This window comes from Neofelis nebulosa, chromosome 8 (genome assembly GCF_028018385.1).
Source record: "Neofelis nebulosa isolate mNeoNeb1 chromosome 8, mNeoNeb1.pri, whole genome shotgun sequence".
In the NCBI taxonomy this organism is placed as follows: Eukaryota; Metazoa; Chordata; class Mammalia; order Carnivora; family Felidae; genus Neofelis; species Neofelis nebulosa.
Window position 1 is genome coordinate 127,733,331 of NC_080789.1, and position 16,001 is coordinate 127,749,331.

Here is a 16,001-nt window from a genome sequence, read left to right on the forward strand (position 1 = left end):
TTTAGACATTAGATAAATGGGGATATTTATATAGTCGAAAATCACGCAGAACATTTCTATATGACAAATGAGGAACCTATTGATATCTTTCTAATTCTTTTTCTGAACCACCCTCTAACCACATTACAGCATTTACTTTACTATAAACTTCAGATTATTATGGACAGAAGAATGAAATAAACATACCTCACAAGTCAGATTATTACTTTTTAAATTATCACTCTTTTTTTTTTTTTTTTTTTTATTATTTTTTTTTAAAATTTTTTTTTCAACGTTTTTTATTTATTTTTGGGACAGAGAGAGACAGAGCATGAACGGGGGAGGAGCAGAGAGAGAGGGAGACACAGAATCGGAAACAGGCTCCAGGTTCCGAGCCATCAGCCCAGAGCCTGACGCGGGGCTCGAACTCACGGACCGCGAGATCGTGACCTGGCTGAAGTCGGACGCTTAACCGACTGCGCCACCCAGGCGCCCCTAAATTATCACTCTTTATAATGCTTATGACTAACAGTACAATAGAGACGCCAGGATCAAATAATGCTGGCTCTGTTAGCCTCAAATAAATGATGCTCAGTATCTAAGCACTTGAAAACTCTTGGCTATTTCCCAAATAACAGCTAAAATGATCCATTATCTACCTATGTACATGTGTATATATGTGCATATGTATATATATATATACACACACACACACACACATATATACACACATACGTATACAGTGTGCACATTTTCTAATTATCACAATACAAGTACGGAGACTATTCTGAAAATTGTTTTGTGCCAACTTCACAGCCAATGATTATTTTATTTCCTCATGGACAGCGAGATAAGTAAAAAAGTCAATAATCTGCTTGGTTTTGTCAATGTTTTCAGAAGGTGTGATATATATCCCACTGGTGGTTCAAACCAATTTTAGGTGATATATGGGCATTTAAGGTCTTTTAAACACATATTTGTTTATTTTATTTTATTAATTTAAAAAAAAAAATTTTTTTTTAACGTTTGTTTATTTTTGAGACAGAGAGAGACAGAGCATGAACGGGGGAGGGTCAGAGAGAGGGAGACACAGAATCCGAAACTGAGCTGTCAGCACAGAGCCCGACGCAGGGCTCGAACCCACTGATCGCGAGATCATGACCTGAGCCGAAGTCGGCCGCTTAACCGACTGAGCCACCCAGGCGCCCCCATATTTGTTTATTTTGATGTGTTTTAGAAGGGTGCCTGGGTGGCTCAGTTGGTTAAGTGTCTGACTTCGGCTCAGGTCTTGATCTCATGGTTCGTGGGTTTGAGCCCCGCATTGGGCTCTGTGCTGACAGCTCGGAGCCTGGATCCTGCTTTAGATTCTGTACCTCCCTGTCTTTCTGGCCCTTCCCTGCTTGCACTCTGTCTCTCTTTCTCAAAAATAAATAAGACATTTAAAAAAATTAAAACAATGTTTTAAACACGTATTTGTTTATTTTAATGTGTTTTAGAAAAAAGAATTAATGTTGCAAGCCTCTGACTTTATGGAGACTATTGTTTCGGATAAGGGTAAAGCAAAAAAGTGGGTTACTTTAAAAAAATATATTAAGTAATTAGAAAACGTAGTACCTGGGCATAGCAAACATGCTTTAAAAATGATAGGAGAATGAATCAAATTTGACAAACTTGATAAATATTAATGAATGATGAATTCATTCATTCTGATGAATATTATGCTGAGTTTGTGAAAATTAAAAGGCATATATCTCTACAGTGTCTTGTAACACATTTCTTTTCTTGGGCCTATCAAAGAACTAACTTCTGTTCTGGGGGTAACATCCTCCTAATTCATCAGAAATATCATCGTGACTTTTTTCTCTGTTCATTTATTTAATTTTGAGAGAAAGAGTGAGAGAGAACATGCACAGGTGAGCTGGGGAGGGGCAGAGAGAGAGAGAGGGTGACAAACAATCCCAAGCAGGCTCTGATCTGTCAGTGCAGAGCCTAATGTGGGGCTTGATCCCATGAATCATGAGATCATGACCTGAACTGAAATCGAGAGTGAGAAGCCCAACCCACTGAGCTATTCTGGTGCCCCAATCATGACTTCTAATTAGGCAGGGAAAGCTATCATCCACTTTTCATTCTTAGACCTTTTTCTTGGTCCTATAATTGTTGACATTATTTTAAATGAGGTTGATTTAAAAATATAAATATGATACATGGTGTCAAGAATATAAATTGGGGCATTATGGCTCAGACATGGTGTAGCTACTGAGTAAGCTTTCCAATTTTAGTAGAGAAAACTCTGAAATTTAATACATTGTTCTTTGTATAGAAACAACATATAAAGAAACGTTCCTTTCTGCTAATGGTATAAAATCATTACATTAAATAAGAATAGTTAATGAATATTTATTTTAGCCAAGGTATTACTAACGCAGAGATAAACATAAAGAAGTGAAGACAGGTTCACAAGAAACTAAACCATCCCTACATAATGCATTGTGAAAATTCTATATAAAAAAACCTTTTACAATTCTGATTTGGTCTATCAAAAAGCAACGGAATTTAGAAACTAATCCTTTTGACTTTACTGTGGCAGGAATAAGGAGTAGCAAAGGTCCATGAAGTATCCGTAATGCTAGAAGCTGTATATGTTTTATATATTTTAAATCTAACAATTAAATGAAATTCAATAGACAATATAGAGAACTATGTAAAATCTTCACAGGGATCATTTTAAACCTGGCTCTCTTAGCTTGAAATATTTTGAGCTTTCTACTGAAATCCACTCATAAACAGAAAGCAAAAGCAAAAACAACAATAATAATAATAATAATGCCTGGGAGGAATGAATTATGTCCAAAGGGAGCACTGCCGTGTGGTTTGCAGGACCCCTCCCCTCCCTGCACACCCACCAGATCAAATATGTCTGTAAGGTCAAAGGCTCAGTAATGCGAGTGCTCAAAACAGTAGGTTCTTTACTTCTTATACACTAAGATGCTCCAAAATATTTACACAAGACAAAGAGGAACACCTTGAAGATGAACTTGTCTGAATGAGAATGGGGCAAATTCAAAGCAATGTTGGGCCTTCGACTTATGCAGGAATGTGAGACTCACAAGAGAGGTCCGGGACAGTCCCTGTGGAAGCTGGGGGGACTTGGATGGGCAGTGGCAGCAACAGGCTGGAGACGGGGCTTTGGAGTAACTTTCCTCAAAGTACATTCAGCAGAGATCTTTTCTTGCCTAGCGGCAATCTGTGAACACCCGTCTTGCAGGAGTAGAGGACATTTTTATAGAAAGTATTGGGCAGAAGGTATTCGCCAGGCATGGGACATTGGAAGCTAGCACCCTCTTCTTGAATTCCCGTGTTAAATGGATTTGTATAGCTACAGGTGGAAAGTGTCTGAAGCTAAAAGACTCAACTGGGAGAAAATGCGGCCGGGGCAGCTCCATGACTGGTAGAAAGGCATTGACTCATGAAATGACAGATATGCCATACTCCAGGGAGTGATAAATAAAAACATGTGTCAAATAATCTAGGTCACAACTAAGAAAGACACTCTCACAACCTTTCCTAGATAAGGGTCTCAACAATACTTTTCTATGGAAAGATCGGTAGTAAAAAAAACCCCTTCTACTCACACATGTAGTGTCTTACATATGCACTCATACTTCATTATTCAAATGTAATTTGTCCCTGAGCCCATGATGGGTGCATTTCAGGAGGCTATATATTTCATTCGTGTCTTTTTTTAAGAAAAAAATCATTTCAGTTCAACTTTTTAATACGAGCATTTTCAAAAGCTTGCAAATGTGGAGAGAACAGTATAATGGACCTCTAGGTATCCATCACCCAGCTTCAACAATAAATTCTAATGAAAACAGTTTTTAAGGGGAAAATTAATGTTCCGCAGCTCATTCAAAACTACCAACCAATTATCCCAAATATTACTAACATACTCTTAGAGCTCTATATAACAATCCTCTAAGGATTTCTGGCTATTAATTAACTACAAAAGACATTTTTTGGAATTACAAAAACACTATTATTCTATTCTGAAGGAACATTGTAAAGCTTTCCAGAAACAACTATAGTACCCATACTAGAGGCAGGCAGGTAACAGTCAGATTGAGGTATTTGATGCTTTCACGTTCCCAATATTTTTTTTCAAATGTAAGAGCTTTTCTAGCTTCTTAGGCTCATCATCTCTCCTTAGAAACTCTCCTGCTTTCTTAGATGTTTTCAGCCGATAACATGAAGGCAAAAATGCTCAACACGTTTAACAACATGAGGGCAAGATGTTCCCCTCTAGGGGGGAGATCTGAGCTGGGACCACCGTGTTCTCTACACCCTGTTGCCCTTTTTGATGATACAAGAATGTGGACTAATCATAGCCAAGTTTTTGGTTCAGAGAGGAAATTCTGGGTAAAAATATTGGCGAGTTGTTATAACAAATATTTGGCTGGTGGTAGTTCAGATGGCAAGGTATACTTAATTATGTACACTTTAAGGTTAGCATCTTAATAAAGTATACAGAACTCACTTAATGTTGCTACAATGTTTATCAAATTACTTCATTGTTTTAGTCACAAGCATAAAGCCCTCCTCCAAGTAACGTGAAGAAGCTCCTATACTGAGTAAACTTCCAAACGCTTGTAGTCATCAGCTGTCTGCTCAGATTTGATAAGCAACGAAAATAACTCCAAAACTGGTAGTTTCCACAGATCATTATTATAGTTCAGGAGTATGGGCTGAATAGTGCCGCCCCGCCCCCCACTCCACCCACCTTTATATGTTGGAGTCTTAACCTCAGAATGTAACTGGATTTGGACATAGGGCCTTTATGGAGGTAATTACATTAAAATGGGGTTTTGGGGGTGGGTCCTAATTCAACATGACCATTTTATATACTTACGAGCAGAAATTAGGACACAGACAACATAGACAAAGAGAAGACCAAGGGAGGACATAGGGACAGGTGGCCATCTACAAGACAAGAGATGCCTCATAAGAGACCAAATCTACCAACACCTTGATCTTGGGCTTGTAGCTTCCGGAATTGCCGGCAAGTAAATATCTGTTGTCTAGGTCACCCAGCTGGTGCTACTTTGCTATCGCAACCCTAGCAAAGTAATACCGTCAGTATTGAGGTTGCCTAATCCAAGCTACAGAGTGGCCTTTAGCTACACCCGGGGAATCTGGGGCTAGAGTGAGCAGAAAATTTGTTCAAAGGGCTGGCCGGGCACGTGTGATTCAATCTAACCCTTTTCGACAAAGTTTAATGACAATCAGGTGATAGCTCAGTATATGGACTCAGCGTTATTTACCTCAGTTATTTGTCAGGGTATAATAGGTCAGCTTGCTGAAAAGTTAATCAGATACTACACACAGATTATGTAGAAGATAGCACGTGACATACCTCTGCACTGGGGGTTGGGCTTTCTATTTCCTCCAAACTTTAGAGAGCACGACTCATAACATTTCACTTTTCAGATGTGTAATGAATATAGTAGATGACACACGTAGAAATGGGACAGTGTAAACATGATAACTTTAGGAATTTATGACAATATTTAAAATTTTTCAAAAATCAGTAGATATATAATGTTGAAAACAGTAAGCAGTACTAAGAAATCCTTGTTGGTACATAGTAATACCGAGGACTTTTCGGGTGCAGTGGACTTTCACCCGAATTTACAAGGAAACATTAATTTACAAGGAAACATTAAATTAACAACAGTATTTACCAATATTCTCCTCAAAGTGCTTTTCAAACACTAAATAATGACCCAATTAAGCCACTGCAAGATAAGCTGTTATTACTCTAGATTTAGTGAAAAGGACTAATAATTACTATTTTAACAGTTTCTGTGAAGAAAGACTCGATGTTTACTGAACACAACTCTGAGAACGCCCCATCGGTTTAGCGAGTAGAGAACAGAAAAACAAAAGGTTGATTAGTTAAGTGAATTCAGGGAAAGACAGAGTTGATTAAGAACGAAGAACCATGACCTGTGAAAACAGCAAATTTAATATGCAAAGCGGTGACCAAAATTGGCAGGAGGCTATTTATGAATACTGCCAATATTCAATGTGGCATACTGACAATGGAGAATCTGTGGTCATACCCTCAACAACATAATTCATCACACTAGTGCTTGGGGCAGTCATGTCCAAGCAATTTATCATCATCATATCACTCGTCTGAGTAAGAGAGGGGGAGAACTTTGATTGTTAACCTCTAGGGAGAATGGATTTATAGCCAACATCCCTAGGAGCACCGCATGGCTCTGCCCAAAGCAAAACGCTCCCTGATTCACTTCTGCTTAACTCAGAGTAAAAGTGCGAACACACTGCCTTCAGGACAGTGAGAGCAAAACCCAGGTCTGATGCTTTTAGCGCAAAAGTAAGATACCCAGGAAACCATACTTAAATATTCATCGAAGCTGCCTTAAAAAACGCTTATGGATGAGGCATTTCCAATGTCCTGTGGTGACAAAATCATTTTTGAAATGCATCCGCGGATACCGACACTTGGGAAGAATTATCTCTTAACATTGAACCCATGAACATTTCTCTGTGTTGGAAAACTTGGAAGTGAGCTGACAATTAAAAAAAATAATATGTGTATGTGTGTGTGTGTGTGTGTGTGTGTAGTGTTTTTCAAAATAAAAATGAGAGCCTTAATTCCTCTGGACATTGAGCCTTTATGTACTTTATACTTTAACAATAGCTGCCCTTACAGGGTATGATTGAACACCTAAATGCCATTTTGCCCCATTTGATTAAAATCTCGAAGCTGAGTTGAGCGTTATGGAAACAAGCGTTTCCATATGGAAATAAGCTGAATTGAGCGTTATGGTAAACTGCTGTTTACCAACAGTAAGGGGAACATGAGTCACAACAGCAAGGCTTCCAGGGTGCCTTCTCTCTTAGGCTCCCACTGTATCTGGTAAACTGGAAATCAGTAATTCCTGGAGGCACATGGATCAGACCTTACCCGAGTACATTAGTCAGGATAGGCAACGTTATGCTGTGGTAACAAACACACCTCCAAATCTTGAGGCCTAAACACAACAAAAGCTTATTTCTAGCTCTCTCTATGGCTAACAGAGGTTGACAGGGGGCTCTGCTCACTGCCTTCATTTCATGAGCCAAGCTGACAGAACAGCCACTATCTAGAAAATTGGTGGTCACTCCAGCAGAGGGAAAGAAAGTGTGACAGACTTCTCGCTGGCTCTTAAAGCATCTACCTGGAAGTGACATTTCCCTCCACTCACATTGCATTGGCCAAAGCAAGTCACATGGCCATACCTCACTGGAAGGGGACAGAGAAATGGATAACACTCACGACTGCCATGAGGCAGAGGCATCTGTATTCAGGCAGATACTGCCTTCGTGGATAGACAGAACCACAGAGCCAGCTTATGCCAGGTGGCCAGGTGGGAGCAGGTATTTTAATTTTCTCCATCTTCTTTATTTTATTTATTTATTTATTTATTTATTTATTTATTTATTTATTATTTTGAAGTGAGAGAGGATGTCTATGAATGAGAGGCTTTTTTTTTTTTTAATGAAAGTCTTTTTAGAAAAACATGGATTACTGAAAATACACCCTAAAGAGCAGCTAAAGAAAAGAGAAGCACGAGGCCACATTTGGTGTGTGAAAAACATGTACAACAACCATCTTTGGTCCTTCTATTAACAGTGAGGTTCATAGGGCTATGAGCAGGACACCACTGAATCAGGAATTAATTTTCCCATTGTCATTGTATGGCTCACTGGGGTATTTAAGACATTTGAGGAGAAAGACTCCTGATACAGTAATGCTATAGAACATATGGAAGTAAGGGTAGGCCTTTTCCAAGGCCAGTAGCTCCACCTATGTTACAGCCCTCATTCTTTTCTCTTCAACCTCTAAAATCTTTACACAGGGGCTCTCTACCAACTATAATCCCAGCCAGGGCACTGAGGATGCAACCATAGATTTCTCAAAACTCTAAATATTCCATCCCAGGGCGCTTGGGTGGTTTGATTGGTTAAACAGCCGACTTGATTTCAGCACAGGTCATGATCTCACGGTTCATGGGTTCAAGCCCCTCGTCAAGCTCTGTGCTGAGTGCAGAGTCTGCTTGAGATTCTCTCTCGGTGTGCCCCTCACCCGCAAAGTTACATAAATAAACTTTAAAATAAACAAATGTTCTTTTCTCTGTTTCTATCTGGGTCAACGTTTAACTAGTCACATTTCAGCTGTATTAAATTGCACTGTTTCAGAAATTCTTTTCATTTCCGCCATATTCAAACTATTTTCTGCCCTTCACAGGGAAGGGGAAACTTGTCCAGTGAAACCTATCTTTCCCTTAAGTCACCCCCAGAATACACGCTGTGCTGGCCATCCTCCTTTGCTGGCTGCTACTCCACTAACCATTAAGCATTGGGCTCTTTGATACTGGGTCCAGGATCCTCTTCCCTTCTCCACCTTTATTCTCTCCCTGGATCCTGTGACACATTTCCAATGATTCCCCAATAATTATCTATGGCCCAGATCTCTTCTGTGAGCTACAGCATAATATACCCACCAGCCTATATGACATTTCCCCTTAGACAGCTGATAGACTCCGTAGGAGGCAGATACTACAATGACACCCAACAACCCCACCCCTCTTAGTACCTGCACCCCTGTGTTGTCCCCGCCACCCCCACCCCTGACACTGCACCAGAGTTGATCTGTGTGATCAACAGCACACGGCAGAAGTGATGGTATGCTACTTCTGAGATCAGGTTCTAAAAGAAGACTGGCTTCCATCTTGGGCTCTCTTTCCCTCTTGGAACGTTTGCCCTGGGGGAAGCCACATCATGAGGAGCCCTATGGAGCCCTATGGAGCCCTTGTCCATGTGGCAAGGAACTGAACTCTCTGGCCAACAGCCAACTGAAATCTGTCAACAGCCATGGAAGAAGCTAAGAAGCATATCTCACAGCTCCAGTCAAACCTTGACATGACCACAGCCCTGGCTGAAAGATGGACTGGAACGTTATGAAAGACCCTGAGCCGGAACCTCCCCAACTATGCTGTGCGCAAATTTCCGACCCACAGAACCTGAGGCAATGAATGTCTGTTGTTTTGCTCTGCTGAATTTTAGGGTAATTTTTTAGATGTAGTAATAGGTAACCAATCCACACACCACAGATTTAATATGTACCAAATGGAACTTTCCATCTCCCCTCCCCCAATTCCCAATTTGTTCTTTCTCTAGCCTTCTCCTTATTAATTAACATCCACATCTGCCCAGTTTCTGAGCCAGCATCTTGAGACTCATCCTTCATTTCTCCTTATCTTTCGCTATCATATCCCATTCATCAGCAAGCTCTACAGAATCAAAATCCAAAGCCTTTATCACATCCATTCTTACAACAAATGGATCAAGGGCCCACTTTGCACAAGGCACAGCATCAGGTGCTAGAGAAACAGCCATAAATAAAACATGCACACCCTGCCCTCAAGTGGTTGACATTCTTATAGGAAGGAGTAAATAATTTATAAACAAAATGTGTAATATGTCATACGGGAATAAGTTGTATGCGGGAAAACTAAAGGGAACAGGAGGATGGGAATGCCAGGGTGTTCGAGGGGTGTTAGCATGTGATTTTAAATATGCTTGTCAGGGGGCAGCTGGGTGGCTCAGTTGGTTAAGCGTCCAACTCTTGATTTCGGTTCAGGTCATGATCTCGAAATTCATGAGATCGAGGCCCGTGTGGGGCTCTGCACTGACAGCACGAAGACTGCTTGGGATTCTCTCTCTCCCTCTGTTTCTCCTCCTCCTCCTCCTCCTCCTCCTCCCTCTCTCTCTCAAAATCAATAAATACTCTTACTGCCACCCCAGCCTGAGCTACCTCTGCCTTTCATTTGGGCTGCATCATAGCCACCTTCATGTCACTCCCCTGCCCACAACCCTTCAGTGGCTTCCCGTTGCTATGAGATGAACATCTAGAGACCTTACCAGGCTGCACAAAGCCCTGCATGACCTGGTCCCACCCTGTCTCTCCAACTTCATCTTGAACCAATCACCATCACAAAGACGTTCTGGTTATTTCCAGAACATGCCAAGTCCTTTCATGGCTCCTTTGCCCAAGCAGGTCCCACTGCAAGGAAGGAACTTCACTAGGTCCTTCGCATCCTTCCAAACCAGCAGGCCTTGGTGAGGACTTCTTTTCACCGCCACATCTAAAGTGCCCCCCCCCCACCTCTCTGCTCCATTTTCCTTTATCACAGCCCTCTGTTCACAACTTGTAGCTGTTGGTTAATTAATTTGTTTGTTAGTTCCTTCTTTGTTTGCTCAGGTCTCCCTGCCTCTAACCAGAATATATACCCCTGGAGGCTAGAATCCTCATCTGTCCTGTTCTGTATTGCAGCAGCCCCAGTACGTGTCCAGCTACACAACGCACATTTAGTGAATGAATAAACCAACCCTTCCTGACCGCCCTGTAATTCCAACACCCAGTGTGACCAAAAATATCATTAAGTGGCAAAAGCAGAATATTATTTTCACAAATCTATAGGTTTTTCGATCTAGCAGAGACCTAGAGATCAATTACTTTCATGTGCCTAGAAAAGATAAGTAACTTGTGCAAAGTCACAGAGCTGGAATCGGAAATAGAATGAGATTCCACTCACGGGTCCTGAGTACGTTAAACCAGCAACTTGTCGTATAGCCCCCTCTACCCGCGTATCTTTAATTCCTGTTGGACAGGGGGCATACTTGTGAAAAACAAAGTACACGGGGGCTCAGTGGTAGGAGCACAGGTTTTTGAGTTAGAAAGACATGGGTTTTTTCCCCCTAAACTTTCCAGCAGTGTGGCCTCACCCCTATGCCTTAACTTCCTCTTCAGTATCACGAGAACTCCTCAAGGAGCAGTGTAAAGTGTGAACTTCTAGGGCACAGAGCTCGAAGAAGACCCCTGGTGATTAGCTTTCACTAATGTTGAAAAACATAGGCGTGGGCATTCCTCTTCCGATTCTAAGATCCAGGAATGGGAATAAAACGCATTTTGCATTCATTTGCATTTTGCAATAAAAATGCATGCCCCAATCTATACTACATACATTTTTGTAACTTCCATAAGAATAAAGCAACATCCAGCCTCCACACATGGAAAACCTAATTTCATAGAGCAGCGCGCTGTGAATTTTGTGTTCCAATTCTCCTGTTTTCTGAAATTAAGTTGCTGCCTTGCTCTCCACGGCAAGTTGTCCGATCCCTTTTTCTTTGCAGCGTGCTGAGATTTCTTTTTAAAAAAGGGTTCATTATTTCCGGAATTACATCAGGCCTTTAGGATAACTGCTGAACACCCCTGCTGTCTATGCAAAACAAGACGCAACTGGCCAAGTCGGTGTCAGAAGTGTTAGCTCGCTTCTCTCACTGACGCTCATTCTATTTGACAATGACTGCGAAGGTCCTTTAGGATAGGAGCAAACGCTTGTCGTTTTCCTCCAGTGTGGCAGTGATTTGAGGGCGAATGGACACGTTTTTACACAAGGCGGAAGCTCTCCTCTGTAAATGTGTCCCCCTCGGAAGTTCGGAGGTGTCCCTGCAACCCGAGGCGCCTCCACAAATATCACAACGTTGCGCCTGTAAACACCGCGCTCTTATCTGTAGGGGAGGCGCACCCATGTGTGTTTGGAATATCTTTACAACAGAAGAACCATGAGACGGTAAAATAAAGGGCAAGGCTGAGGCTCAAGGCTTAGAGGTATGATTTCAAAGCTCAGGAAAGGAGAACCAGCATGTTAGAGAAGCCCCCACCCCTCCCCACCCCCACCCCCCCAGCCCAACGGCCCGACGACAACTCCTGCAGCATTTCTGTCCAGCAACACTGGGCTGGAGCCACGCGGGGCCCCCCGGGGCCTCGCTCCTCGTGGGACTCTCGGCTTCGGGTTTCAAGCCAGGCTTCGCTGCACTTTAGACTTTGGGGTAACCAACCACCCACTTCCAACACAGACCAGCCTCCCAGGCCTCGCGCAGCCTCACGATCCGCGCGTCTTTGCAGCGCATCTGGAGAAAGGCAGCAGCTCGCCAAAGCGCGGATTGCTTTCAACCTCTCTCCCCCAGGGGGACCATCGCCGGGACTCCCCGCAGGGATCAACACGAAAGGCTCCCCTGCTCACCCCACCCTTCCTACCCGGCTCACAGCCCCCACGCCCCCGCCCCGGCTCCCGCGCACCTTCCCTCCGCTCGCTGCGCGCCGCCTTCGCCCCCGGGACCCTCGGCGGGGCCAGCGTGCAGGGCCTTTAAGGTCTCCCCACTCCCCTCCCGCTTCACTCTCGGGGCTAGTCTTCTCCCCGCCCCCAGGTCCCAGGGCAGGGTTCCGCGGGTCCCGGCCACGCCCCACTCGGCCCTAGGTCACGCCCTGTGGCTCTTGCCACGCCCTACCCGGCCCTAGGTCACGCCCCGCGGGCCCAGGACCCGCCCAGCCCGCCGCCCGTCCAAGTCCGGGTTCACTCCTGTCGGCGGCCTGTCCTAACCTTGAAGCGGGCAGTAGGCTGGTAGCTGCACGATCCGTTCAGCTGCCGCACTGGAAGCCTACTTTCTCTGCGTGAGAGTCTATTGTAGATACCCCCCCCCCCCCCAAATATCCTGGAAGGAGAGGTTTCTCGTCTCCCTCGAGTTCAGCGGAGTCGAAAGAATGAGGGGCTAGATCCCCCAAGGGGAAAGGAAGCAGCTGCATTTTCCCCAGACCCCAGGTCTCTGTAGAAAAGCCTGGAACATGGAGGCTTTAGTAGCTATTGCAGCTTCCTCCAAGGATAACGGATCAGAGGGGCTGCACTGGCAGTTTGGTATCTTGAACAGGATTTGGATAATCATTCCGAACGCAGAGCGACTTTGGGTTGATTTGTCCATTGTTTCATGTCCCTGGACCTGAGGTTTCTCATCCTTACCAGCAGAGTCTGGACGCTTGAAGTGGCCCTACGCTTCAGTGTCAACTGGCTTAGGGAAAGCGAGTGCACCTGTCGACCAAACCTAGTGCTGGGAACAGTCGCGGCGATACAGGACGATACCCTTAGGTATTACACTGTATGCAATTAATTTTATCCTGAATTCTGGGGAAAAGAGGATGAGTACTCAGATGGCAAGAATCTCCAGGTGTCGTTTGGAAGGAAGGTAAACGTTTAATAATTAACGATAATAATGATGATGATGGTACTTCCTGAAGCCAATTCTCCTCCTCTAGGTACTGTGTGTAGGTTATCTTGCTTAATTTTTTAGAACAGCCTACATGTGGTGGAATCATTTTCTCTTCCAATTACGGATAAGAAAACAGATCCCGAAAGAGAAGTCCTTTGTCCCAGGCCAGGGCTAGAACGTGCTTTGGTCGATGTCACTACACCACACCTTCCTGGTAGAGAACAGGGCACTTTGGTAAGACGCTAGGTACTAAACTGATATATTTCAGTCAGAAAAAGAAGAGAAAAGGAAATGAAGGGGTGTGTGTGTGTGTGTGTGTGTGTGTGTGTGTCTGTGTTTTAAGGAGGGTAAAACTATAAGTTGGTTGGTAAAGGACAGGCAGGGGGACAAGACTGAAGGAGAGCAATGTTCCTTAAGGAGGTGGCTGCTTAAATCCTAGGAACAGGGAAGGGAATAAAAATAGGGCCCAAGAGTGAGAGACATAAGAATAAATGTAGAAGTTAAGAACTCCAGAGGAAAGAGTATTGAGAGAGTTCAATATCACTAGGGATGACTGGGGCTCACACGGAGATTGTATAGTGAATAGATGGACGGAGGGAAGCTTCTAGAGAGATTTCAGTGCTGGCTACCCCTTTGATTGCCCGTGCTGCAACCATGAAGCCATATAAATGTGTACCTGACAATGGCTGTTAAAGAGAGGACTAAAAGTCCATCATTTATAATGCTTTGCGTCTTACTAGTCTATGCTGCCAGAAGTGAAATTATACACAAGATTCATGTTAAAAAATGACGTCAGCTTTTCTTTATGGAAGTTGCTAAATCCTCCACCGCCCACATTGCACCCATTGTACAAGGTTTGTGACGGATTTCACATGCAGGCTCTCACTTGTATGGCTTTACTCCCTAAAGCCGGTGTTAAAGAGAAAGTAGTGTAGACTTTATTTCTCTTTGAAAGAAATCGCTTCAAGGAAACTTCCAATTAATACGTAGAAGTCTTATATTGGGAATTTTATCCAACTATTGTGAACACATCTGTTCGAACAAAGGGAGAGAAATCCACAGCAATCCAGTGTGCAACAGTGAAAAACGTTGATGTCATCCACTATTTGAGTATATACTGTACGATTCCATTTCACATCATAGGTGATTTAAGCAGTACTGTTGGTGAAGCAGCAAATGCTGTCTTACTGAAAAATAATTAAAATTTTCCCGTGCTGGCCCCCCAAATCCGCTAGCCTTGAGGACAGGCAGGCAAGAATGGATGAAAGGGGTCCTGTATGGTGTTATGCTGTCCAAAATGATAATGTTATCAAGCCGTGTGCCCAACTTCATTTTTCAGCCTTTCCTCCTGGAAAAGCTTAACTTGGAGATAGTTTTTGAAACCTAGAACATCAATGTACTGCCATAGCCTGTGATGAAATAGCTGAGTTAAAAATCATATTATTAAGGAACCAAAGGTTTCCAAATCAATCTGTCAGAGAAGGGTTTAGTTCAAACGTGCTCTCATATCCACAGTACTTGCTTTTCATTTTCATGGTATCTTTGAAGTTTGGTAGTACTTGTACTCAGAAACCCTAAATTGGCAGAGAGAATGAAATCAAAACCAAACATCCAAACCCCTCGCTGGTTGGATTAAACTTCTGGAAAGCACTCAGGTTTTCGTCACCTTAGTTAGTTGTTTTAAATATTTACACAAAAATTGTCCAAAGGGAAAAAGAAAAAAAAACCCAAAGAGGTAAATATAAAGTAAGCCAGATAATTATCGGATGAGCAGCAGAAAAAAAAAAAAAAGCACAGCCAATGATATCAGTTTGTAAATGGTGTGGCTGTCGGGTTTTAACTGTTAATTGGAAGTTCAAGTTGACAGTGCTACAGAGATTTTCTTGGTTTAATTTTTAGTCATGGTGTGATAAACTAGTCCCATCATTTCCAGGAGATCTATTAGATACCAATGTCACAAGAGGGCTAGGACAGAACTTTCATCACACATTTTTCTGTCAAATTCCTATTCTTTATACCTCCCAGAGAACACAAGTAATTACTCAGTATATTTTGGTACTTCATTTAGAGGCAAAGGAAGAATGATATCAAAACTTTTCTAGTTCTTAAAGAGCTAAATTGAAAACACATAATCCCCCAATTCCAGAGACTTTTTGATGGAGACTCTCCCTTTACAAATCAGCCTTTACAACCTTTTGTAGAAGCCAATGATAAGTTGGTCTTTGGAACTGTTACGACTTTACAGCCACTGTGAAACACAGTAGAACAGTTCCTCAAAAATTATTAAGCATGGAATTAACAAACGATCCAGCAACTCCACGTCTGGGTGTATATCCAAAAAAGGTGAAAGCAGGGACGTGAACAGGTATTTGCACACCCATGCTGGTAACACTATTATTCACAATAGTCAAAAGGTGGCGATTCGACCCAAGTGTCCATTGGTGGATGAATGCATAAACAAAATGTGGTCTGTGCATCCAGTGGAACGTTGAAGACATTATGCTACGTGAAATAAGTCAGACGCTAAAGGACAGATATTGGATGCTTTCACTTCCAGCGGTCAAATTCATGAAGACAGAATGTAGAATGGTGGTTCTCCGAGGCTGGAGGGAGGGGCAAGGAGGAGTTCGTGTTTAATGGGTACAGAGTTTCGGTTTGGGAAGCTGAAAAAAATGGAGGTGGAGAGTGGTGACAGTAGACCAACAGTGTGAGCCTACTTAATGCTGTTGAACCGCACACTTAAAGATGTTAAATTTCACGTTGTGAGTATTTTCCCATAATAAAAAATTTTGACCCTGAGACAGCTGTTTGTAAGTAACTTGTAAAAAGATGACGTGAATTTAGAA

The 16,001-nt window shown here is 42.8% G+C and overlaps 1 protein-coding gene across 3 annotated transcripts in view; it reads right to left on the bottom strand.

Annotated features, from left to right (window-relative positions):
- PTER (phosphotriesterase related) overlaps positions 1 to 12,320 on the bottom strand; it is a 71,180-nt gene extending 58,860 nt beyond the window's left edge. The window contains exon 1 of one of the 3 annotated variants that reach the window (XM_058681816.1): positions 12,194 to 12,320. The gene's annotated coding sequence lies outside the window, so the exon portion shown is untranslated. Of the gene's footprint in view, positions 1 to 5,110; positions 5,455 to 12,193 lie in introns of those variants that run through there. The other 2 variants (XM_058681814.1, XM_058681815.1) reach the window with 2 other exon arrangements.
- Positions 12,321 to 16,001: the final 3,681 nt, after the last annotated feature.